The sequence below is a fragment of the Rousettus aegyptiacus genome, unplaced genomic scaffold, assembly GCF_014176215.1.
Source record: "Rousettus aegyptiacus isolate mRouAeg1 unplaced genomic scaffold, mRouAeg1.p scaffold_m13_p_4, whole genome shotgun sequence".
Lineage (NCBI taxonomy): Eukaryota > Metazoa > Chordata > Mammalia > Chiroptera > Pteropodidae > Rousettus > Rousettus aegyptiacus.
In genome coordinates, this window is record NW_023416307.1 from 39,073,841 (window position 1) to 39,100,072 (window position 26,232).

Here is a 26,232-nt window from a genome sequence, read left to right on the forward strand (position 1 = left end):
CTTTTTAGTTTAAAAAAAGTACTTTATAGTTTACAAAGTGCTTTCATTATAAATTATGTTATTTAATTCTCATAAGGTTTCTCGAATGTAAAACTGATCAAAGTATCCTGGGCTTTAAATCTGCATTTAAATCTGCTCTTCCGTCCAGCTCCACAGATAAGTTTCCCCTTCTCTCTGCTTTGTGTCTCTTTATTGGCTTACCTTTTCAGACCTAGCTCGGGGTTACCTCCTCCATGAAACCTTTCCCCAATAAATTAAGTTGAAGTGACCTCATCTCTTTATGGTGTCCCTTCGCTACTCTATAAATTCAACTTCCATGGGAAGTGTTTTAAAAATTTGGTTATTTTTTAAAATTCAGAGCACATGACTATGATCTTGTAAAAATGTTATGAAAATCTCTTAACCTTATGAGTCCATAATCACTTAAATGAAAAGAAACAAACAAACAAGAAAACTATATTTTTCCATGTCACTGTAGATAAATCTTCTGGATTCCTTAAATATATTTCAAGTGTGAATATTCTATATCAACACTGTTCAACAGAAATTTTTGTGATCGTGGAAATGTTCTTTATCTGTACTAGGCAGTATTATATCACTAGTCCCATGTGGCAGTGGAGCACTTGAAATATGACTAGCGAAACTGAGGAACTGAATTTTTAATTCTGTTAAATTTAAATAGCCATAAGTAGCTGGTGGTTATCAGAGTGGACAGTGCAGATTTATAATTTATATTAAAATCTATTGTTAGTCATTCAGATTTTTTTCAATTTCCCTCAATATAAGTAAACTAAGTGTTGTCGACTAACTAAAGCATGAGAACAAAGAAATTATTTTTGCCTTCTTATATGCATATGCATTAATTCTTGATTCATTCTAATCAGGTTTCTTTGAAGTTCTACAAGAAGTTATTGCATCAAGTAGATAAAAGGATGCTTATACTAAAGGTATTCTCTTTATGAAAGAATGTTTTTTTTCCCAAACATTTATACATATGTGATGTATGTATATACACCCATATTCTGTATACAGCACGATGGTGCAAGTGCTTACTACATGTGTACTTCTGTCCTATGATTAAGGACTCAAGGAAGGAGTTTTTCTGATACTGCTGGGTAACTCATGTTTTTGTTTAGCATCTGGTGTCTATGCTCTTCCTCTCCTTGCCTGCTTCTTATTCTTCCTCCCCCACCTTCTACTATTCATTACTACTATTCCCTGTTGTGGACTGAGGCAAGAGTTACTCTATTACCCAGGCCCATAAACCAGCCTCATAGTGATGCTGATGGTTTTTTGGGAAGAGTAACAGTAACTCCAGCACAATCTACAATATTAATGTTAGACAAAAGTCTCATATTTTTACAGCTAAAAATCACACTTGCAGAATGGAAGGAAAATATAAATTGACTGAATTTCACCAGAATGATCCTCTAAAGTACACCAAACATATATACTATATGTATTACCATAGATTGGAATCAATTTACTATATGTAAAGTTTTATGAGTGGTTATTTTATAATTCGTGTACTTAATATAAAAATTAATGAGCTCTAGTGTGTTAGTTTATATAAAAAGAAAATAAGCTGCATTTTTAAAAACTTTATTTTGACTTGTTCATAGGTTTTTTGTGTGTTTTTATAACCGAACTCTTATCTACTTTTGAAAAACAGAGTGAGACAAATCAGAGCTATCAGTGTAATGACAGAGAACAAATTCTACATCAAGAATAGTAAATAGATTTCTTCTCATATCCTCTCTGAATTTTTTCTTATACATGCCAGGGGCACTGAGATTGGGAATCCAAGGAAGAATTGATACTCAAAAGGAGAGATTTCTGATCATTAGCATGCCTTCTCTGGGTATAGTTTGGAAGAGAATCTTGCCAGCTATTTGCCATCCTTATTCTAGATATTACTTCTTTTTTAAATAATATTTTTCATTTTTCAATTAGAGTTGTCATACAATATTATATTAGTTTTAGGTGTACACCTTTGTGATTAAAGATCTATATAATATACAAAGTGGTCACCTCAGTAAATCTAGTACCCCTCTGACACTGTACACAGCTATTACAATAGTATTGACTATATTCTTTATGTTATACTTTGTATCTCCATGACTATTTTGTAACTACCAATTTGTCCTTCTTAATCCCTTCCCTCTTTTTCACTAACTGCTCCCCCGCTTCCCGCACCACTTCCACAATCTCCCTCCTATCTGATAACCCTCAAAATATTTTCTATATCTATGAGTTTGTTTCTGTTTTGTTTGTTTGTTTGGTTCTTTAGATTTCAGTTGTATGTGATATCAGATGGCATTTGTCTTTCTCTCTCTGACTTACTCCACTCAGCACAATACCCTCTAGGTCTATCGTGAAATATCTTTTTCCATCTCTTTACTTTCCATCTGTGTGTGTCTTTTAATCTGAAGTGAGTCTCATGTAAGCAGACTATGTAAGGGTCTTATTTTCTTATCCTTTCTACCACCCTATCATTTGATTGAAGCATTTCTTTTTCATTTGAAGTACTTGTTGATAGATATGTAGTTATTGCCATTCTTTATTTATATTTTTGATGCAATTTTGTCTTCTTCATAAAGAAGTCCCTTCATTATATGATCCTCCATATAATGAAGGGCAAGGCATCCATTGGAATTTATGATGAAATTATAATTTATTGAGATGAAAATAAGTCCGATATATTTTCAAGTGAAAAAATAGGTTATTAGGTAATATACATAATATGATCTTTTTTCCATAAATGTATATGCACGTATTTCTGTAAGTTTTGGTTTAGTGGTGAGTCAGATACCTGGTTGAGAACTTGATATTTGGAGTCAAACTGATCTGGGTTTGAATCTAAGTTCTGTGACATATCACCTGCGTGACATTGGACAAGTCTCTCAACTCCCTGAACTTTGGTTTCCTCATTGTTAAAAAAAGGATAATAATATTTATATCTAGGGTTTGATGTGTTAAATAACACATATAAATCATTTAGTATAAATGCAGTATTTAATAAATAGTAGTTGTTATTTTTCTAAGATAGGTAAGTATAGGCATAGAAAAAAATCAGAAATGATATTGCAAGATGATATTCTAAGAAATGGTGTTTCAAGATGTTGAAAGTGGTTATCTCTCAGTTGTAAAATTATGGTTGATGTGGTTAGTTTAATTAATTGGATGGAACATTGAAATCTCAAATATAAAAAAGTCCATTAAAATTACGTATATATGAAACTAAAAAAGTAAGTAACTCTATAGGTGATGTAGAAATATAGAAATATGGCAAGATAATATATTGCAGAGCAGTATAGATAGTGCGATCACATTTGTGTTTGAAAAATAATTTTTTTAAAAAACAAAACATCAAGTTACTTTTTATAAGTGACTCAGGATGACCTAGCAAGGAAGGGTAGAGAAATCTTAACTTTTATACTATGACTTTTGATTCTGTTTTAAGGTTTCATACTATTTTATTTAAAAATTTTTATTAATTGTTAAAATAATAATGAGTCTGAGATTTTTCAACAAAAAGAAAGATAAAAAGAGAAAGAAAAAAATGCTTTTTATTCAAATCTACTTTTGTCTAGTCTGAAAAAACATGGTTTCAAAGCCATAAGAAGGACTTTGAAATTTCTTCAATAGTAGCAACTTTCCAATTCACATGAAAACTATGATAATTCTGCTACTGTATCATAGTATTTATGTAATGTGTTATTTTCTCTACTAAAATACTACTATTATTTATTGAGTATTTATTCAGATAAAAATGAGAAAGGTGAGAAAAGGTAACATTGTTAATAAAAAGATCTAATCTTTCATTATTTTCTTATATTAAAAATATTATAGAAAATGGATATGGCACTTTATTCATATCTTTTTGGCCTCTTCCCATAAATTTCTACCTTTTCTCTTTAATAAACATTCCATAGACCAAGCTCAATAGACTTTAAAAGAACTATTTTTTCTTAATATAGAAGAAATGTGTTCATTAAAGAAAAGAAAAAATAAAACACTTATAAGACCACCCTAGAGGCAATCGTTGTTAATATACTAATGTGAAATCACATCAGTATTTTTGTATGTATACTATGTTCTTTTATATACTATTTTAATGGCTGTATAATATTATCTTTCATGAATTTACATAATTAATTACTTATTACTAGACATTTAGATCTTTTCCAATTTTTTGCCTTTGTGATAAACATTCTTATAGTTGGATATTTGTGCACAACTGTGGCTTCCCTTAGAATAAATTCTTAATGATATAACTGATGAGTTGAAGTTCAAACAAGAATTTAGGATTTAGATGTGTCTCATTAAATAACTGTTGAAAGAATCAGTGAATAGTTGCGAGCTAATGGCAAAGAGAAGACAACAGTAGAGGAGGTAGCTATAGTCAGGTTCAGAAGCTGAGTTGATGGATGGGCCAACTAGGGAAGCTCTTAAGACATTTTTGGGTCAGGAGAGTAAAAAGGGTGGGAGAATCTTCACGTTCTTATGAATACAATGCACAAACTGCTCAGGAAAGAAGGCTTAACCTTCTTATTACAGCCAATTCCTGGTGCTGCTCTACAGTGTATCTTGTAAAAGAATATTTAAAACACAGAAAAAGAACAAGCCTTTATTCAGCCTCTCTTCTGCAATTGTGACTATTCAGAATATACTCATCTTTCAAGGAGTAATTTAAGTCTTACCTTCTTCACGAAGCATTTCTGACTCTCAAGGATTTCTTCTTTTATTAATGCATAGCATTTCTTGTCTTCATTCCCATATTCGAGAATGATTTTTGAGACCACTTTGTAAAGTCGCTATGCTTGTTTATCACATTAATCTTCGCAAATATCATGTGAGGTGGTTATTATCATTCTCATTTTACAGATGAAATTGACATAACTTAAACAACTTTCCACTGTGATACAAAGAGAAGGATACCAAGATCTTTCACTCTCCCTATCTTTGTCTAAATCTATTTCTCCTAAGAGGTAGGTGAAGGCAGAAGGGGAGGCATGAACAAAAGTAGAGGGAGAGGAAAGTGAAAAGAAAGAACAATGGTTTAGAGGATTGCTGGGAAGGGGTTCAATGGGTCTGGCATAGAAGGTCCTGGATGAGGTGGCAGGAGACGCAATTGAGGAGGAAGGTTGGAACTGAGATCTTAATGAAGCACATAACTCAGCTCTTGGGGCACAGTGAAATTCAAAAAAGGCAGTTGAATCTTATAGTGTGTCAAAGATCTAAATTGTCCTTGTTAAATGGTTCATCTTTCTACGTAGACTGTGAGCTGAGGAGGTCAGTGGTTTTTTCCATGGAGTTTAGCTCTGTATCTGTAACACCTAGCACAACGACTGGCACATAGTAATGTACAGAAATCTTTGTTTAGTAAATTAATTGATTAATAAACATTCTCTTGGGAAGCAATACAGAAAAATAACCAAACCAAAAACAAAGCAAAATACTGCTTTTAGAATCAGAAGACCTGGTTTTAAATACCTTCCTCTATCTTACAAGTTATATGACTTTGGGTAATTTACATAACCTCTTTGAATAGTCTATTCACCTGATGATAATATTTCAAAATGTTATTAAGAGAATTAAATAAGATTATATTTTTGAATTGCTCAGCATGATACTTGACAAATTGTAGACATTTGAGAAATGTCAATTTCCTACTTTCATGTTATTACTATCTAGAATTGAATTGTGTACTAAGAAAGTTTAGATCCAGATTTAAGGGCTAGCCCCCATTTCTAATATTTGGTCCTATTATTAGACCATGGGTCTCAATTTAATATTTTTAAAAGATTACTACTATTTTAAGCATATATTATAAAGTGCCACATACAGGTTCTCAATAAATGAATGTTGAATGAATGAACTGAATTAGATCAAATATAGTAATCCTCCCTTATTGGTGGTTTTCCTTCCTGCAGTTTCAGTTACCCAGTTTCAGTTACCTGAGGTCAACCGTGGTCCAAAAATATTAAGTGGAATATTCCAGAAACAAACAATTTATAAGTTTTAAGCTGCGTGCCATTCTGAGTAGTGTGATGACTCTTGTGATGCTCTGCTCTATCCCATCTGGAATGTGAATCATCACTTCGTCCGGCATATCCACACTGTATAGGCTCCTGCCCATTAGTCACTTACTAGCCGTCTCAGTTATCAAGATCAGCTGTCGTGGTATCGCAGTACTTGTGTTCAAGCAATCCTTATTTTACTTTATCATGGCCCCAAAGTGCAAGAGTAGTGGTGCTTGCAATTCATAGATGCCAAAGAGAATCTGTAAAGTGCTTTTTAAAAGTGAAAAGCTATGTATGTATGGAAAGAAAAAGCATAGTATATATAGGATTGGGTACTATTTTCAGTTTCAGGTATCTATCAGGGGTCTTTGAACGTATCCTCTATGGATAAGGGGGAACTACTGTACTCAGAATTTTGTCAGTGTGTCTGTAGAACTCTCAGGATCCAAGATCTTTAATACCTCGGTCACTAGTTGATTGGATTGTTCTTGAGCTGATTTGAAAAACCCCTTGAAACCATTAAGCTTTTTTTGTTTTCTTTCTGTCTGCACCCAAACCAACTTGTGATGACCGAATCAGTTTCCTAGCCCTTTTGATACCACTCTAGAATAAATGAAAAGAAAAACACCTATTAAAAAGTAGCCTCCTGCAGCAGCCCCCTAACTGGCATCCCCATCCGCTTCCTCACATATTCCCTTCAACAGGTTTTCATGTATCAGCCAGTGATATTTGCATAACACACAATATGTTACCTTCCATCCCAGCCCCACTCTGCCGTGTTTAAAACCCTTCAATGCCTTCCCATTTTTTAAAAGATAATGTTCAAAACGCTGTATATGATTTTCAGTGCTCAGCACATTTTCGCCCCCATGATCACTCCAGTCCATTCTTATAGTCTTTATCTCTTGTTCTCTTTGCTCCATCCATACCATCATATTCCCACTTCTTCAAAAGACCTACCTCAAGGTATTTGCGTGTGTTCTTTCCTCTTCCTGGAAATCACTACCTCTTTACTCATCCATTTCTCCTCTCTCCCACTTAGTTAATTCCAATGTATTCTTCTTACCTGAATTCGACATTTCCTCAGAGAAGTGTCTTCTGAAATTAATCTTCTTGTCCTTTTCCCCATCCCACCCCCAACCTGGGTTAGGTTAGGTTCTCTGCTTTATTTTCTCTTAGCTCCATATTCCTTTCCTTCAAAACATGTATCTCAGTTTATAATTATGTATGTATTTGCGATCACTTAATCAATGGACATTCTCCATATAACATGGTTTTGCCCTTATTGGATGCCTAACAATAATCACAGTAGTCATTAGTAGATAATGAATAAACCTTTGCTGACCATATAAATAAATAAAGACCACCAGACTTCTGGCTTGGATAACCGATGGAGCATGAAGCCATTAACTAAGTTAAGGAATGCAAGATGTGGAATACACCAGATTGGGGCCAGGAAAAGAGAGATATTAAGCACTAGAAAAATTGCAGTTGAGGAAGTCCCAAGGAGTGAGGCTAGCAAGCAGTTGCACTACAAATGTAGAGCTTTGAAAGAGACCTGGGATGGAAGCGCAGATTTAGAGGCGATGAGCATCAGTAGTTTTGGGTTAGAATCTTGGGAGTGGCTGAACTTACCCAGGAAGAATGTGTAGCCTAAAAAGAAAAGAGGGCAGAAGACTAAACTCTAAAGATGCCCATATTAAGAAACAGGCAAAAAAAGATTTAGACTAAAATTTGGAATGAAAAGTCAAAATCAAAGATATTGGAGAAGAACCCTGTCAAATGCTTCAAAGGGAACACAGGCTCTTTTGTGAGAAGGTTTTAAGGAAATGGAGAATATGCCGAAGTGAGATTTGCAAAACCTTTGGAGAGTATAGCCAAAGAGATGAAGACTACTCCTTTCATTAAATAATGTGATCCCTTTTAGGCTTACACAAAGAATACAGAGAGAGAGATGTGATTTGCACAAGTTTGTACCCACATCCCTTCAGAACTATTCTCTAAATACAAACTAAGTTCTTCAGACAGCTTTCCGGGACCTTCCAAGTCTAGGTAAAATGTCCTTTCGTATCCACTCTTACAGCACCTTGTCCTCCCTCTTGCATCATTCAGCACCCAGAATTGTAATGGCCACTTTGTTCCCCTAAACTTTCACTAAGGGTCTTTGACAGCAGGGGCTGTGTCTCTCTGGTTCCATAGTCAGATTCCCAATATTTAATCCAGGGCCTTATTCATAACAGGCGCTTTTTTTTTTTTTTTTTTTTTTTTGCTGGGTGAATGGACAATTGAAGAGACTCAAGCAAAGACAACTGTATGGGGGAAGTGCAAGTCGAATTATGTGGCTGGAGTCTGGAGAGGGAGGGAACACATGGGAGGGGCACTGGGTAGGCTTCCCTGGGGAATTGGATTTTACCGGAAAGGAACAGAAGAGCCCTGGGGAACCCAGGAGCAGTAAACGACAGCCTTCTATTTGATTTGTGATTCAGAAAGATCTCGTTTAATCCTCTAAACAACTTGATGAGATAGCTACTCCTATCTTTATTTTACTGATAAGGAAATGGGCCTCAGAGAAATTAAGGAACTTGTTCAAGGACACCTTGCTGGGAAGTGAGCAGAGTCTAGAACCATGAAGTCTGTCCTCTTTTCACCTTAGCCTGCCATTTGCCTTTTGTAGGAAGAATAGATTAAACAGCAGACTAGGACAAAACTTGGTCAGGACTCTGCCAGGCTAAGTCATAGCTTGGCTCCCCAATTCTCAGCTCCTTCAGTGAGAAGGAGATGAAAAGAGACATGTGCATTGCTTCACATGATCCACATGCTTGGAGGATTGCTGCCCATTTTAATTATTATTATTATTATTATTTTTTAATATTTACATCCTGCTGCACTTTCTCTGTCTGAGATCCCAGGTGTAAATAAGGTTTACCTTCACAGGAGGTCAGAGGCAGAGGTCTGTATGGAGCAATTACAGGTCCCCACAGAAGGTAGAACCTCTGATTTCTGTACCAAAGAGGGGGCAAAGACTGTCCCCTCTTCCTGAAACCCTCCCTTAAGCCTGCTTAGGAAAAGGAGCTACATTTTAAAAATAACAATTATATGGCAGGCTTTCCATTGTTATTTCACTGGTCTTGGCTCCACCAGTTGCAAGCTGTGTGATATCACTAAGCCTCAGTTTATTCAACTATAAAATAGAGCCCATACTTCCTTTCTCATAGAATGGTATGAGGATTAACAAGAAGAAGCACATAAGGAACTTAGCGCAGCACTCATTACATTAGAAATATTCAATGCGTGTTTGCTATTATTATTATTGTTAGTGCTTAACCCATAAAACTACCTCTTGAAGTAAATGATATTATTAGTCCCTTTTACAAAAGAAGAAACCGACTCTAAAAGATAAATAGTCTGACCAGCTAATAAAGCAAAAGCTGCTAGCATTTAAATTCAAATCTGATTCCAAAGTTGTTATTATTATTTTTAATGACTATATTTCATCTCCCTTAAGAAGAATAGTAATAATGAAAAGTGTTCAGGGATTCTTGATTTGAGTAAATATAGCAAAATAGTCCTAAGTTTCCAGTTCTGACTCTCTTGCTTAAATTTCTGAGATTTTTTCCGACAGACTTGCCTGGGCTTCGAATCCTCCCATGTGACCCTCTTCCCACTGCAGCAGGAAAACAGCAGATTCCACACCCTCCAGGATTTAGCCAGAGACTATTCTCTGACTTCGAAGTAAATTATTATTTCAGCTAACATAAATCTCCGAGAGCGTAGCATTAACTTTACATATGCCCCTTCTTATGATATAGGGACAGAGAGGGAAAATACCATCTAGTGTCTTGTCTGATATAGCCTAAGTATCTAACAAAGAAAATGTATGTTTTAGTCAAATAAAGAGTCTAGATATTACCAGGGTTGCCCTTGTTTTTTAGTTTCAATCTTTCCCTCTCACAAACAACTCATTCATTTTTTTTGTAGTCTTACATATCAATAAAAACAATAGAAACAATTGTGCAGTCCATTATTGTTTATGGAAGTGATTTCACACACGTGATTTAATTTTATTCTCACAAAAACTTGTGAGGTATTTATTACCATTTATTTCAATGCTATATAGTATTTATTTCAGCATTCTCCTATAATGGGCACTTAAACCATTTCTAATTTCTTGCCATTATGATAAAATCTAAGAAGCATACAGCATGTTCTCAATAAATGTTGTGGAATGAGTGGATGAGCATATCCTATGAACTTATTTTCAACCCAGGATCATTTACTAAATCTAAATGAAAGTTCCTCTCTCTAGCTTAACTAAAGGCACTAGACATATATATTAAATAAATGACTTTAAAAAACAAGCCATACAAAAGTCAGAGTGACCATATTTTTAATATTCTCTTAGGAATACAACTTGGAATCTAATAGACAAATCAGTTTCTCTGAGACTTATTAAACAAGATTTTGCTTTTAATTTACTTCTAAATGAATTAATAAAAATAGATGGTATTTCCTGTGAGATCACATATAACACACATGAGGCAAGACATGTATGCATTTAACATGACTAAATTTCAAAGATACCTATAAATGTGGGCTCAATGTGCAAAAATCAATTCACTTGCAAAGGGACCAGTCCATCTCTAAAGACTAAATGAACTTTATACAAATGTGGGAGGTGGTTGGAGATTCATAGTGAGTGAATCAGAACCATAAACTGGCAAAGTGAATTTCTATCAACATTTATGTTTATTTGGAAATGCATAATTACAGATGCAAAATAACCTATCTTTTGACTTAATAATCAGTTAAAGCATTGTTTTAGTAAATTATTTCCTCATTTACTATTTTTGGATTTAATATTGGTGTTAGAGATTTAATTTTAATTTAAGCCTTTTTTAAAAATAATTTTATTCTTAAAGTCTTGAATCAAACTTTTCTATACTCAGATATTTCCATTAATATATAGATTAATTCATAAACGAAGACCTGTTTCCAGGTTTACATGGTATCCATATAACATAAGATAATGGAACAAATCAGAGTTTGTAGTCATAATAATAATAATAACTTATCCTGTTTTAGTATATGCGCTGTCGAAGGTCAAACCATAATAACTTATCCTTATGTCACAACCAGTACAGGTTATAAGTCATAGCCAGGAGATATTACTATTTACTCTAAACATTAATTCATTTAATCTTTAGAACAAGCCATTGATGTAGATACTGTTGTCATCCTACTTCACAGATAAGGAAACTGAGGCAGGCAAGGTCATCTAGCTCAAGTAAAGGTGAAGATGAGCTTTGAATTCAGGTAGTGTTGCTCTGAAGCCTAGGCTCTGTTATCCAGTGTCTAGAAAGATCAGGCTCAGGTCTGGGCTCTGGATTTCCACCTGAATGACCTTGAACAGGTACCTTAACCTCGAGCCTCATTTTCCCATTTATGAAATAAACATTTGTGTACGAGTTTTTCTAGATAAATATATTTTTTAAATTATACTTGGCACACAATATTATATTAGTTTCAGGTATACAACATAGTGATTAGACATTTAAATAACTTAAATGAAGTGATGACCCCGATAAATCTAGTACACATCTGACAACATACATCATTGTTACAATACTTTTTACTTGTTATACTTAATATTTGGTGACTATTTTGTAACTACCAATTTATACATCTTACTCCCTTACCCCTTCGCCCATTCTCCTCAACTTCCTTCCATCTGGCAACCATTAAGATGTTCTCTGTATCTATGAGTTTCTGTTTTGTTTATTTTTTTCTTTAGATTCCATATAAATGTAAAATCATATAGCATTTGTCTTTCTTTGTCTGGCTTCACTCAGTACAATATCCTCTAGGTCCATTCATGTTGTTGCAGATAGCAAGATTTCATTATTTTTAATTTTTTATGGCTGAGTAATATTCCATTGTATATATATACCACCTCTTCTTTATCCTTTCATTCATTGATGGACACAAAGGGTGCCTCCATATCTGAGCTATTGTAAATAAGGCTGCAATGAACATATGGATGCACATGTCCCTTCAAAGTAGTGTTTTGTGTTTCTTCAAATAAATACCCAGAAGTGAAATTACTGGGTTCTTCTTTGTCTCTTTTTACAGCCTTTGTTTTAAAGTCTATTTTATCTGGTATAAGTATAGCTGCCCCAGATTTTTGTTTGTTTTTTTAAATTTTCACAAAATATCTTTTTTCATTCCTTTACTTTCCATTTGTGTGTGTCTTTCAATCTGAAGTGTCTTATAGGCAACTTGTGTAAAGGTCTTGTTTTCTGATCTATTCAGCCACCTTATCTTTTGATGGGAGCATTTAATCTTTTTCATTTTAAGTAATTGTTGATAGATATGTAGTTATTGACATTTTATCATTTATATTTTTGATATATTTTTTTCTTTTTCTTAAGGAAGTCCCTCCAACATTTCTCATAATACTGGTTTGGTAGTAATGAGCTCCTTTAGTTCTTTATCTACCCTTCTAGTCTAAATGATAGCTTTGTTAAGTAGAGTAATCTTGGTTGTTGGTCCTTGTTCTTCATCACTTTGAATATTTCATGTCAATCATTTCTGGTCTGCAGTTACTGTTGAGAAATCAGTCTTATGAGAGCTCCTTTGTTGGTAACTAATTGCTTTTCCCTTGCTGCTTTTAAGAGTCTCTCTTTGTCTCTAACTTTTAGTATTTTAATTATGATGTGTCTTGGTGTGGGTCTCTTTGGATTCAACTTGTTTGGGACTCTCTGAGCTAATTGGGGGTGTCTATTTCCTTCACTGGGCTAGGGAAGTTTTCTGTTATTTCTTCAAATATGTTTTCAATTTTTTTGTTCTCTCCCTTCTCCTTGCACCCCTATGATGAGAATGCTGGTATGCTTGATGTTGTCCCAGAAGTTCCTATCTTTATTTTTTTTTGGGGGGGGGCGGATTTTTTTTCTTGTTGCCGTGCTGATTGGATGTTCTCTGTTACCTTATCTTCTAAATCGCTGATTCGATTCTCTGCTTCATCTAATCTACTGTTGAATCCCTCTAAAGTATTCTTCATTTTGGTTATTATAATCTTCATTTCTGACTGGTTCCCTATTATGTTTTCTATCTTTTTATTAAAGTTCTCATTGAGTTCATCTACTCTTCCCCTAAGTTCATTGAGCATTCTTATAACTAGTGTTTTAAACTCTGCATCTTATAACTAGTGTTTTGAACTCTGCATACTTGTCCCAATTTTGTTGAGTTCTTTTTCTGGAGATTTGTTTTGTTCTTTCATTTGGAATATGTTTCTTTGTTCCTCCATTTGGCTGCCTTCTCATGTTTGTTTCTATGTACTAGTTAGGGCTCTTAAATCTCTTGGTTTTAGTAGAGTGCTTTATGTAGTAGATGTCTTGTGGGGTCTAGTGGCACAGTCTTCCCTGGTCACCTGAGCCAGATGCTCCAGGTGTGTCCTTGCGTGGGTTGTGTGTGCCCTCCTGTTTTAGTTGAGTCTTGGTTGTTGTTTACACATTGATGGGAGGGACTGACCTTCAACTGATTGGTTGTGAGGACTGGCTGATGAGGGGCTGACCCTATGATATGGGATTCACTTTAGCAGCGCTCTGGTGCCTTCCCAGTCTGCCTTTCGAGTGTGACCTTCTTGGATACAGCCCTGGATGATGCTCTGGCTTTGGCTCCGGTTGAAGCCAGCTACCTGGCATGCTGGCCAAAAGGCCTTCTTGGAGGAGCTCTACCACAAGCAAAATTCAGTGCATCCTGCGCACTGCCTATGGCCACCCGGCAAGAGTCATCAAGCAATCTGCAGATGTCTGCCACCTGTGCTGGGCTTAGAGCTGCCTTGAGAGGCCTTGAGAGACCAAGCCAGGAATCGAGGCCAGCTGCCACTAATGTCAAGCTTGTGGATGCTCAGCAAGAGGTATGGGGCAAACCAAGGCCCAATGCTTCTTGCTTGGGTTTTGTGAACCTTTAAGAGATTTTAGGAAAGTCCATCAGCATAAGCCAAGACAGGTCATTTGTATGGAAAAGGCACTGGAGGTGGCTTGGGTGGGCCTGCAAGTTGGGAGGGGCAGGGTTTCAGGGAATCACCTGGGCAGGGTCACCTGCATTAGCCAGATTGATGGAGATTCAGATATGGTGGCCATATACATCTACATGCCAGGAGGGGGAGGGGTTAACATAGAAACAATAGTTTCTGCCAGCACTTCTGTCTGAAAAAAAGCTGCCCCTCCAGCTCTTGCCCTGAAGCCAGACAACTCAGTGTGTTCCTGTATGTCCCTGGTCCTTTTTGAGCAGCTGCCCCAACACTGGAGCTTAGAGCAAGTGAACCTGTCACCAAGTAAATGTGCACCTGGGCCCCTTAACAGGAATGTCTGAGACTCTTGCAGCCTTTGGTCTCACTCAGCCACAACCTCCATTCGTTTTTATAGCCAAATGTTGTCGGGACTTCTCTTCCTGGCACTGGAACCCTGGGCTTAGGAGCTCACTTTGGGGCTGAGATCCCTCACTACTCCAGGTCAGGACCTCTGCAGCCAAGGTATCCCTCCCAAGTTTCAACTGCCACACACGGTTGTGGGACTGGCCTATTTTGCATCTCCTCCCTCCTAACAGCCTTGAGGTGGCCTCTTTTGTATGTCTCCAGTTGTAGGAATTCTGTTCAGCCAGACCTCAGGTGACTCCCAATGATGGTTATTCTGAAGTTTAGTTGTAATTTTGATGTGGTCATGAAGGGAGGTGAGCACAGCATCTACCTTCTATGCCACCTTGATTGAAAGTTTGTGTGCAAGTTTTTGTTTTCAAATCTTTTGGATATACACTTTGGAGTGGAATTTATGGGTCATATGGTAAATCTATGTTTAATTTATTAAGGAACCATCAAAATGCTTTACATAGTGGCTGCATCATTTTACATTCCCACCAACATTGTAGAAGAGTTTCAATTTCTTCACATTCTGAATATTTTTTTCTTTTTCTTTCTCTCCCTTCCTCCCTCCTTACTTCTTCCTTCCTTCCTTCCTTCCTTCCTTCCTTCCTTCCTTCCTTCCTTCCTTCCTTCCTTCCTTCCTTCCTTTTCTTCTCTCTCTTCCTTTCTTTTTTTCTTTCCTTCTTTCATCATGGCCATCCTAATGGGTATGAATTGTATGTCACTGCAGTTTTGATTTGCATTTCTCTAATGACTATGAGGATGAACATCTTTTATTATTTTTTTTTGGCATTTGTATTTTCTCCTTTGGAGAAATGTCTACTCGAGACCTTTGTCCATTTAAAAATTGGATTGTTTGTCTTTATGTTATTGAGTTGTAAATGTTCTTTATATATTCTGAATACTTGACCCTTATCAAATATATGATTTGGAGATAATTTCTCCAATTCTGTGGGTTGTCTTTTCACTCTCTTAATAGTATACTTTGAGGCACAAATGTTTTTTTAATTTTGAGTCATATATTTTTTAATGTGTCACTGAAGATTTTCTTTGTGCCACTAAACCCTATTTTTCCATAAGCTTTGTGGTTTTTATTGCATAATTTACATAGCATGGTAGTTTTTAAGGACATAGAGCAGAACTGGGAAAAGATCCAGTGGAGAGAAAGCTTGGCTCATTTGGATAACTGGAAGTGGTTCAGCGTTGTTGGGGTACCCACCCCTTGCACAAGCTGAGATTAGAGCTAACCCTCTGTGAGCTCTTACTGTGCGGCAGGCAGTGTTGGAAACACTCACCACAGACATTACTCAGTAAATTCTCATAACACTTGGAGGAAGATTTTATTTCAAAATATTTTATAGATTAAAAAATAAGGTGCAAATATTTGGAGAAAACTTTTCTAAATCACACAGGGGTTATTGGTATCTGAACCCGAACTGCCCCAGAGTGTATGTTCTTAACTAGACTCAAGGACAGAAGTTATTTTATTTTACTTTTCTTTGTTTCTCAAGATTGTGCTGGGGAAGAAAATTTTTTAAAAAACAAAAACTGTTCTTCTTTGTTGTCTCTCTTACTTTTCTCTTTCCAAATCTTTTGTACTTATTTTCCAATTATGCCTGAAAGAAATAATTGCTAATTTACATGTACTGAAGAAGAGGATGCTTAGCCTAGTGCTTATGAGTCAGATGGAGTTAGGTGGTTCTAACACTTTGTATTTGTATACTTATTTTTCAGTCTCAATTTTCTTTTCTATCAGTTAGTTGTTTATGAATCCTGACAGCTTCTCTTGGATGTCTAATATATATCTCCAACCAAAACAGAGCTCTCGATTCCTAATCACTCCCCCAAACCCACCACACAAAACCGAGTCCCAACTGCTTCCTCACCAGGCCTTCATCAATTCAATCAATATCATCAATTTCTACTCCAATGACTAAGCCAAATCATCAAGGTCATCCTTGATTACTACATTTCCATCACTTTCACTTAGCTCTACACTCTTTCAATTCACCACCAAGGCCTTTTAATATGACCTCCAAATGTCATCTCTGACATGTCTAGTTTTCTCCATTCCTCTCTCTTGCTTTCTTATACATAGTCTAAGCAATCATCTCTGGCCTAGAATCCTGGAATAACTCCTTTATCTGTTTCTTGATCACTCACTCTTCTTTAATCCATTCTCTATATGGACTACAGTAAATGACGTAAAATTGTTTTCTGACCAAGCTAATTCCCCTGCTTAAAACACTTCAGATTGCTAGCTCAGAGTAAAGTCTCAACTCCTTACTGTAACTTAGTGAGGCCTTATATACTGGGGCCTATTTTTCTAATTTTATTCATACCACTCAACCCTGGTCACTATGCAAAAACTGTTCTTATTTTTGTTCTTTGAGCAGGCCAATCTTTTTTCTTCTCTGCTCTTCCCATTTTTCAAATCTCAGTTCATATGTCCTCTTCTCAGATAGGATTCTCCTGAACTTCCTGTGGAGGGATGTTGTCCTCCCTCCTAGGCAGGCTCTGTCTCATCAGTCTATTTAGGTCCTTCATAGCAATGATCAACATGTAATTATCTTGTTTATTTACTTGTTTTTGTTTATCACCCCACTCATTTGTTTTCTGTCTCTTATATTGTAATGTAAGCTCCATGATGGCTGTGACCTTGTCTAACTTAATCATCACTAGATCCTGAGAGTTTGACACAAGATGATCCCCAATGAATACATGAATGAATGAATGAATGAATGAGTGCCTCAATTCATAATGTTGACATAAACAACTGAGTGTCTCCTATATATGAGACGCTATACTAGTTGCTGGGATAATCAGGATTCACAAATTATCTTAGTTTTGAAAGCAGAATCAAAACAGGTAAACTAATAACTATATGAAATATGTATATAAATATGAACGTAAAGCAAGAGGAAGACATAGATAAAGGAGTATTACATCTGATAGAAGAAGAGAAATGCCAGGAAAATACAGAGAGATGGTGACAAAGTTGAGCTTTGAAGGATGAAAGGGCCAGGTAGACATGGAGGAAGAGGCATTATATAGCATAGCTGACAACTGGAACTAAGACACAGAGGTATAACAAGTGTTCATGGTGTGTCAGAGGAGCAGCAAGGCGTTCAGAGTGGTTGGGGCTTAAGGTGACTTGGGAAGTATGGCTCTGGAGGTTCAGTAAAGAGCTTGGAATTTATTGTACAAGGCAATGAGGCACTCCTCTGTAAACACAGTAATGACATCTTCATTTTAGAAAGGTTTCTCTAACAGTGATATGATGAGAGTCAAGCCAGGAAACAGGAAGCTCAGTTAAGAGGAAACCTGAAATAGGGCAGAAGGTAGGGCAAGGAATTGTGAGGTGCATTTTAGGGACAGAATCCACAGGACTTTGTCTAATTGGATATGTTAAATGGAGGGAAAAATTAAAGAATGGTCTGTAGGTTCTAGCCAGGGTAAAAGTGTTGCTGTTAAGCATGGAAGTATGGTTAAAGCCCAAAATTCACCCCCGCCACCCCATTATAGATGTGAACTTGTACTCCACAAGAGGAAGTAAATTGTTCATACAAACAGTGACGAAAGAACAAAGGCTGGAGCCCAGGACACCTAAATTTTGTCTAGTGCTTCTATGTCTACCAGTGCTCCTCATTCAGTGAGGAATTCAGATCTTTAAAATTTTTTTTCTAATCTTCAGCCGATTTATACTTTTATAAAATTCAAATAAAAATTAAAAAAATATTTTTAAAAAGACAAGCTTAACTATTTAATTATTAGATACAAAACTACTATGTAAGGTTGCTGTAAACGTTTCTAAAGATTCACTTCACATTTCTATATTTATAGTTAACAAGTAACAGATTGTAAACCAGCACTGGGTCCTTAGACCAACTTTGGTCTCCGGTCCACATAGGTCTGAAAGAGAAATGGGATCTGAGTTTACAATGGTGATGAGACTAAACAAAGTTGAGGTTAGCATGACTGAGTTACCATAGAGAATGATGCAGGCTATCCAGGTTACTAATTACTATTTTAATTTCTAATAAAAAAAATTTTGTGTTACTCCCTCTGGTGCACAGGAGGTCTTACTGGCACAAGTGAACTGAAAGGAGACCCTTAAAAAATTTTCTTCCTAAAGAAAAATTTCCAGTAAACCCCACCAGAAAAGTTAGTAGCCATCCTGAATTTCAGTTCCTAGGTTATTGGACATGTTCCATACATGGATTGGCAGTTTGGCAGTCTTCTCAATTCAATATTCCTACCTGCCAAGAGAAAGAAAGGTATGGCTCTTTGCTTGCTCATTCTATCCTTCAGAAAGGAAGGGGGAAAAAAAAAGATCTCAAACACTGCTTGCTGTATTGGCATTGGAGGGAAAAAGCTAATATACACTTACACAATCCAAGGTATGCTTGCATAATCTACTGAAGGAAACGGCAGAGTGACATTTGCACCTAATCCTTCCATGGAGCTGTGACTAAGACTGCAAACAGCAGAGGGAAAGCACATAGTTGCCTGGTACAGGGAGCAAATGAAAGTTATTTGATAGGTAAGGGGAACTTGCAGTAATAGGAACACATTTTTTTTTAACCTGTGTAATCTTCAAATAGAAACACAATAAACAACCCAATAGGTGGCAGAGCTGGGATAGGAGGAGTTGGGTCCAGGGCTTTCAGGGAGATGTAAGGTGATGAGAAGAGGGAGCAGTTAGGGGGCAGAATGTCACAAGGGCTACAAAACCATGTAGACCTGGCAGAATAGGGTTTTGCTTATTTTACATGAGTGACGCTGAGGCTTCTGTGCGGGCATCCTGTTCACATCTCGCATGTGGTATTTCCTTGTTCCTTATTCAGATGAGATAGGAGGAGGGCAGTGGCCTGTGTGTAACTGCTCTCAGCCCTGTGAAAAACAGATGTGAGCACAGGAACTTTCCGTATTGGTGTCCTTAATCTGTTTTTGGCCATTTGAAGTTTGAACTGTCACTGTCTTCTTTTTGCTGGTCTCTTGAATGCCTATGTGTTTTACTGATGTAATGATAGAATTCTGGAGGCAAGCATTAACAATTTGGCTTTCTCGGTGTTTATCATCAGTGTCTGTTTAGATTCTAATATTTGAGTATTTCTGTGTAAACCCAAGCTAGCTGTCACTCACCAACTATTCTGACTGACAAAAAAAATTCCGAGGGACTACTTTACCACTCCAGGCACACCTGAACAGATGGGTCACCACCGTTTCCTTGATCCTCCCCAAGCGAGACCTCTCACACCAATCCCTCTATCCTTATTCCCACCTTACCTACCTGGTTATCCAGGACAGAAACAACAAAGGGCATCGTGACTACTTCCTTTACTTTATTTTTGTCTCAAGCATGTTCAATCAGTCACAAAATCTTATCAATTTTATCCTTTACGTATATTTGACTGCTACTGCCTGATTTCTTTCCTTCATTATTTCTTGCCTGGACTATTATACTTCCTGTCCTCCTCCTAAGCCATACACACCTCTCATCTCCATTCTTCTCCCCTCAGATCCATTGCCTTCGTTGTAACCAGGAAATCCATCTAAAGCACAACTCCGACCATGTTGTTCTCATGGTTAAAAAATCTCCAGTGACTCCTCATGATTAAGAAAGTAAAGCCCTTTTCCAGCATGATAAACAAAGCTTTCTTTGACCTGTTTTTTGCTCGTCTCTGTAAGCTCTTCTCCCCTGACTCTTTGTTGATGTTTTGTGACACAGGGGACTTGGAGTTGCCCAGTGTACCCTACTACTTCATGTTACTGCTCTTGGCTTGTTTCATCCCCTTCCTGCCTGACTGCCTCAGCTCAGGTGTCCTCCCTGGCATCCTCAGACTGAGTGAGAGGTCTCTGTGTTCCTTTGTCATATTTTATAGAAATTGTTTGTGCATGACCCATCTCCTCTGCTCATCTGTGAAGTCCTTGCGCCCAGGGATTGTGTTTTCTCCAACTCTGTATCCTTAGAACGTTGTTTAATACTAAATGCCTACGAGGTATTCACTAAAGTGAATGGAACCCACAGTCCTCTGTTTTTCCTCATTTCCTTATTTAATATTTATTCCCCTCTATGAACCAAGTAAAAACCAAGATTTGTTTTCATATAATAAGAGCATTTGCTTGTAAGAATAATGGTAAAGGAGAGAGGCAGTTGCAGTGAAAATATGTGTTTGTGTGTGTGTATGTGTGCATGTGAAGAAATGCGGACAGAACGAGCTTTCAAGGAATCTGTGTGCCTTTAACAAACTTGGCATCATTAGAGACTTTAATTACTCTATTTTGTTATTTTTGATTTATTAATAACAAGTAACAATCATATAGTATTTTAAAAGTACTTTTTCTTTTATTATCTCATTTGAGCTTTATAATAACTAAGTAATGCCACTTTCATCATTTTAGAGATGAGGAAACAGACAGATTAATTGCCTTGCCGAATGTCACTCAGGTAGTATGCTGAATATTCTAACACAAGATCTGGTGCTTTTACTGTTCCATGTTGCTGAGACTTTTTTACAGTTAGGACCTGAAATGATGAGACCTCTGCCATTTGGCACGTAGAAAAGTCACAGGGAGTTAGAATGAGTTAATACTTTTGTCTTATTTTTTATTTTTATTTTTATTTTGGACTGGTATTAACAAAGGGAGACCTTAACAACATGCATTTATAGACCACCTACAATGGTGTTTGGCACATGGTCATTGCCTAGCAGATTACCTCTCCATATAAATTTTAGAATATGGTTCACCCCTGAACAACTCAGGTTTGAGCTGTGTGGGTTCACTTATACATGATTTTTTAAATGGATACTGTAAATGTATTTTATTTTTCCAATGATTTTCTTAATAACATTTTCTTTTCTCTAGCTTACTTTATTGCAAGAATACAGTATATAATTATGTATATATACTACTAAATATATGTTAATCGACTATGTTATCAGTTATAAGGCTTATGGTCAACAGTAGGCTATTAGTCGTTAAGTTTTTGGGGAGTCAGAAGTTACACACAGATTTTCAACTGCATGGGAGTCAGTGCCCCTAACCTGCTTGTATTATTCTATCTTAAGTGAATTTATTACAGATAGCATGGAGCTGAGTCATTTTTTAATTCACTCTGCCAATCTCTGTCTTTTAACTGCTATATTTAGATCATTTATATTTAATGTCATTACTGATATATAATAGGATTTAAGTATATCATTTTGTATTCTGTTTTCTGTTTTTCATTTCTGTTTTCTTCTTCTTGCCTCTCTTTGGATTATTTGAATATTTTTAGAATTCCATTTTGATTTAACTGTAGTGTTTTTGAGTGTATCTCATAATGTGATTTTTTAAAATGTTGGCTCTAGGTAACATAATTTAGAAAACTCAGGAAGAAAAAGAAAGCCTATTAATTTTAACCATATTTTTTCTTACCTTAGTCTTTCTTTTTGATGTTTCAAGTTTCCTTTTTAAAGAAGGAAAGCTTTTTTTCTTTCTGTTTAGAAAACTTCCATTAGCTATTCTTTTTGGTAGGTCTGAGTAGGGTTTACGGCAACAAATTCTCTTAGTATTTCTTCATCTGGGAATATCTAGATTTCCCCTTCATGCCTGATGGATATTTTCGCTGGATGTAGGACTCTAGATTAATGTTTTTTTCTTTTAGCTCTTGAAAATTTTTGAGTCACTTTCTTCTGGCTTCCATGGTTTCTGATGTCATTCTAATTGCTTTTCCCCTATAGGTAAGGCATTGATTGTTTCTGGCTGCTTTCAAGATTCGTTCTTTGTTTTTACATTTTCAGGGGTTTATTATAATGTATTTTGGCATGCATTTCTTTAGGTTTATGCTGTTTGGATTTTGCTCAATTTCTTGAACCTGTAAATCTATAACTATTTCCAAATGGGAAATTTTTATCCATTATTTTTTTGAGGACTCTTTTAACACTGCTTTATTTTTTCTTTCCTTCTGGAATTCTGATGATACCAGTGTTGGATCTTTTGGTATAGTCCCAAATGTCTCAGAGTCTGTTTTTTTATTTTTAATGAAATTTATTTATTTATTTATTTATTTATTTATTTATTTATTTATTCATTCCCCCTCTTCAATCCCCGCCCCCACTCTCTATAGGTGGGGCTTTTCCTCCCACATGCTTGCAGCATGCAACCGGGGCCTGGCACACCTGGGTCCTGGAGCACCTGGTGCACCTGGGGAGTCTGGAGCACCTCGGGTATGGTCTGTGGCTCCACCTGGGGCACGAACCCAGGACCTTCTGTATGTAAAGCAGACACGCTAACCACCACACTATGGAGTCACCCCGGTTCTTTTTTTTTTAAGTTAATTTTTTCCCGTTGTTTAGATTAGGTAATTTCTATTGTTCTTTCTTTCAGTTTGCTGATTCTTTCTTCTCTCCCTTTCATTATGCTGTCGAGCCCATCCCCTGATTTTAAATTTTTAGTTTTTGTATTTTTAAGTTCTAAAATTTTTTTAGTTTTTTTTTGTAATCTATTTCTTCATTCAGCCTAATTTTTAAATTTATTTCAAACATGTTTGTAGTTGCTCATGAAACCTTTTGACAATGGCTACTCCAAAACCTTTGTCAGATAATTTTGACATCTCTGTCATGTTGTTGTTGGCAGCTATTGACTGCCTTTTTCTGGTTCTTGGAATAATTTGTTATTTAAAACAAAAATATTTTTATGTTATGTTTTGAGACTCTGTGTCTTATTTAAATATTCTCCTTTAGTTGACTTTCTCTGACACCTCTCACAGGAGAAAAAGGGGTGCCATCTTATTACTGTCAGGTTGAGGTAGAAATCCAGGTTACTCATGCAGCCTTTGTTGACACTTGAAATGAGGATGCTCCTTGTTGCTAATGGGCAGAGAACTACAGATCCCTCATAGTTTCTAATGACACTGCAGTGGGGTGACCTCTTTATTACTTGGCAGTAGTGACTTGTTGTTAGGCCTTTCCAGACCCTATCCTGGTGGGGAGGGACAGGAGTGCCTTGTTACTGCAGGTTTGAGTGAAAGTACAGATACCCCAAATGTCCCCGCTGACAAACCAGGGTGAGAGCTGGGCCTTGTTACTGGCTGGTGAGACTGAAAATCTCAGCTTGGCCTTCTCTGACATCATCTCAGTGGAGGTATTGGGGTACCTCCTTACAGTCTCACAAGACGGAATTCAAAGCTTTCAACTTGGGCTTTCAACCTGGCTTTCAGTGACCTGGGTGGAGATGGAACTGTACTTTTCTCTGTGTTTTTTGACTAGAATAGAGTAATTATTGCCGAAAAGTTTTCCGTTTTGTGAGGCTGCCCTTTTCTTGGTCCCGTGGCTAGGTTTTTGCTGATGCTGTTTTGTCTGTACCCATTGACATTTCTGGATTGCCAACTACTTCATCTCCAAGTCTGAGATATACGAGGCAAAAAGAAAATCCAGGGAATGCACCACTGTGTTTTCCTTTAGGTCCAAATGTTCCTAGCATTCCCCCTCTATTTTTCTGAGTCTTTTATGTTCCTTTTACATACAATATCCAGAGTTTTAATTGTAGTTAACAGGAGCAGTAGAAAAAGTACTTCTACTTTATCTTCCCAGAAGTAGAAGATATTATTTTTTATAGATTTGAGATAGACGTCCATGTTTTCCAATGAAAATAATTTAGCATAAAGGGGAAAAATAACAATATAGAAAGGTGATATGAAATGTGAGGTCCTGGAGTTGGTGAGAGAAAATAGTATTCTGAGGACAAGTAAAGGGGTTGGTTCTCTGACAAGATCAAGACATTTCTTCTATCAACAAAAGAAGGAAGGTAGATGGGTATACTGCAGCAGGTCTAAGAGTCGGGGTTGAGTAAATGAGGGAATTCCTCTATGCTAGACCAGAGGTATTCCCATTTTACAGATTTAGAAATTTCTGAGATGATGAAAATGTTCTATCTCTGCATTGTTCAATATGGTAGCCACTGGACACATGTAGCTACTTAGCACTTATAATGTAGCTAATACAATTGAGGAACTAAATTTTTAATTAAGCTAATTTAAATTTAAATAGCCACATTTAGCTGGTGGCTATCATTTTGGGCAGCTGTGTTCTAGATGAAGGATGAGGTAAATTCTTTAGCTGAAAGTAAAACTGGGAAATAAGAGTGTGGGGAGAAGTTGGAAGTTTCAGAAAAGCTGACAAGATATAAAGGAGTCCTCTTGATTTTGACTGGTCAGTACAGTTGTGTGATTTTTTTTTCCAGCAGAATTCAGCCGCAGAGAAATTATATCATAAAAACATTTGACATCAAAGCTATAAATCCCTTGGAGCACCAAACCCCATACCCCTGTAGTTTTCCAGTTGATGAAACAGATGGTCATGAAAATTAACAACTAAAGTTACTAACCTAAAGTATTACAATTATCTGGCATAACTATGTCTTTTGGAATGGGCAGAGGAATAAAGCAGTGGGGTGGGAAAAGGAACGGGAGCATTCATGTTGGGAAGGGAAGCATGAATTTGTAATCTGTAAAACTAAAGTTTGAGTTCCAGGATTGCAAAGTGGACTCTCCTAGAGGGTGGAGCTCCATGGTGCTTCACCACACGGTACCTGGGAATGACTTCCCAAGGATTTATAGACTTCACAAATTCAAACTACTGTTACATCTAATGACATTTCTAACTAGCATATCCTAAACGGTAATATGAGGCCTTAATGCTTGGAACCACTGAAAGGGCTACAAATTGACTTAAATTTGTTGACACAAAGCAATATTAGTCGAACCAAATCGACCTGGCAAAATGCAAAATCATCCTAACAGCGGGTCTGTTTGTTCATCTCACTTTGGAGGGCCTGAATGCAGTGGGAGCCCCCACACTGTCTAATGACATCTCTGGGTGTGCTGCTCCTGAAAGTAGTGCTTCTCTGAATGATAAAGGAGCACTGGAAAGTACTGAATGGCCGACCCTAGGAAGCCATCCACAAATCACCGTCTCTAGAAAGTGATTGCTTCTTAAGGATGCCAAGCCATAGCAAAGACACTTTTGGGGGCCTGCCCACAAATATTTAGGTAACTTGAGAACACAAGAGTCTCCACAAAAGCCTTAGAGGAGGCCACCAGTCTGGCCATATCTATAGTCATTTGGGCCCAGGTAAGAATGGCCATGAGTAGAAAAATACTGAATTAACATTTTCTCCATCCTGATGCTGGGATAATTTGTGTGCTGGTAAATCTGCCTCCATAGCAATGCCCTATGTAGGACCTGACCTCTCCATCCCAGTTGACTATGGAAGAAAGCCAAGGAAGGTGGAGGGAGTGTTGTTGCTTTTATTTGCATTTGCCATTTTTATTTGCCTCAGGGACATTAGACTGCAGGCCTTCTTAAGCATGAACTGTTTGTTAAAGTCTGGTGTTGGCTTTTGTGGACTGGTCTAGCCAAGAGTTGTTTTAGCCCAAATGGAGAAATGGGGGTGGGGCTTGGGTGGGGTAAGACATCTGCAGAGCCCAACAACCGTTACCAAGGCCTACCTAGGCTCTGCCTCTACCTGCCAAATGGTAAACAAAGCCCCTGGGAGAACTCGGGGGAGCTGAACACCTTGGTCAAACACTAAGCAAACCACCACCAGGTGTGCTTGCAGAACTGACTCTCCATCAGCGTCCTGTCATGCAGAAAATGTTTATCCAATTTGTCAAGATAATCTTTCCTCAAATAATCCTTGGGCCTACTCCTTGGAACAGCCTGAATTTAGTTGGTATAATGTAACTCAATTTTTTTTGCCCATTTTTGTTTAATCGCTGTGTCAACTTTTCACTGGCTTTAA